This window comes from Aplysia californica, unplaced genomic scaffold (genome assembly GCF_000002075.1).
Source record: "Aplysia californica isolate F4 #8 unplaced genomic scaffold, AplCal3.0 scaffold00425, whole genome shotgun sequence".
In the NCBI taxonomy this organism is placed as follows: domain Eukaryota; kingdom Metazoa; phylum Mollusca; class Gastropoda; order Aplysiida; family Aplysiidae; genus Aplysia; species Aplysia californica.
In genome coordinates, this window is record NW_004797695.1 from 481,772 (window position 1) to 483,382 (window position 1,611).

At 42.1% G+C, this 1,611-nt stretch overlaps 1 protein-coding gene across 1 annotated transcript in view; it reads left to right on the forward strand.

Moving 5' to 3' along the window:
- LOC101854887 (carbohydrate sulfotransferase 15) overlaps nucleotides 1–1,611 on the forward strand; it is a gene marked incomplete in the record, with an annotated part of 86,637 nt that overhangs the window by 25,961 nt on the left and 59,065 nt on the right.

The following is a 1,611-nucleotide window of genomic DNA, read 5'->3' on the forward strand; positions in this document are numbered from 1 at the left end:
TCACTGGTATATCCAGGTAAGCGCGAGAAGCATTTAAAGTGCGTGTACACTTAAGAGCATAAGAGCATAGTGGGTGGGGGAGGGGAGGGGATAGAAGACCGTTTACTCTATTACTCTAAAGCACAGGCGTGTGTCATTACTGAGTACGAGTATTTATTTGTTTTAAGCAGATCAGATTTGTTTTGCATCCTTCTGATTTGTCTAGATCTAGCCATTACAGGAATTTGAGAGATAAATGTCCTTGAAGTCATGTGAATTATTCACCATTCTTTCCTTCTTCGCCCGCTAGTTTGGTCGAGGTTGTGTTTGCACGCCTCTGAAGTTGAACCTCACAAAAAATGTGTCCTTCCTTTTTTTTCACCAAAAGCCCGGGATTTGCTGTGTTTGTTGATAGAGGGGAAGATTTAATCCGGAAATTCCGAATTTAAAGCTGCTGCGTACACAAAATACGCAATGTTTGCGCTTATATCGGCCCGGATTCCTGAAGAAACTCAGGTTCCAGCCAAATTCCTGCCTGGTCGGCGCGCTATCGTTTAAATTATGCGATCTTGCCAAATCTTTACAGGGCTTATATCTCGCCTCGCGCTAAATGCACCGTCTGGAATCAACTTGTGTTGTAGGCGGAATGAGCACCACAGCGGCCTTTGTCTCCCACTGCTGTTCGCCAAGGATTGTTAACAAATTGGACGCGTTCACAACACAGTTTCGTCTAGCGTAAGGTAATAACGAGAATTTATCTTATGTAGAGCCCATTTTTTAAAAAGTAATGTTTGTTTGAAAATCTGCGGTGTAAGCTTCTCCCATCTCACATGAACTCCCATTCAGTTGACAATCTTGTTAAATCATGCATGATGACTGAAGGCTCAGCGTTATTGTCGAAACTAGATCGAATGGCAGTATGACATGCTGCGTGCTGTGAATATCACATGTTTATAGTAGGCTATAGCTAATATGTTGATACCGAGATCATCATGTTTCACGTTGCAGTTTCGAACTGCGTTATTATACAAATTATGTTGACACCGGTTTTTGTTTTCGATTGCCAAACAAGTTTGTTTTTTTATGATTAAAATTTTAGAATTAAAAAGCCAACTCAGTGTCTTTAAACTTTGGAAAATCCGTAAAAAGAGATGTTTGGAAATAAACAACAACATCAACAACAACAAAAAAGAAAACTACGACAAAGACAACGATTGACAGCTGTAGAGACATCTGTCTCAACCTGATTGGAAAATCCAGGTGCAGTAAACGGGATGAGGGGTGGGACATATTGGAGTTAAAAGCGTATTTCCCTCTTTTCATATTTGTGCAAGGTTTTTGCTAGAAGATGCCGTCTATGTTATTTGATGTTTTTTCTCATGACAGAAAGTTCAGAATGAGCTGACCTGCTCTATTTATTTTCCTTCCACGTCAGAAAAACCTGTTTGCCTTCCAGACATGCGCGCACACGCGCGCACACGCGCGCACACACACTCACACGCGCGCACACACACTCACACGCACACACAAACGCACACACACACATACACACGCACCCACATACACATAAACGCACACACACACACACATAAACGCACACACACACACACACACATAAACGCGCACACACAC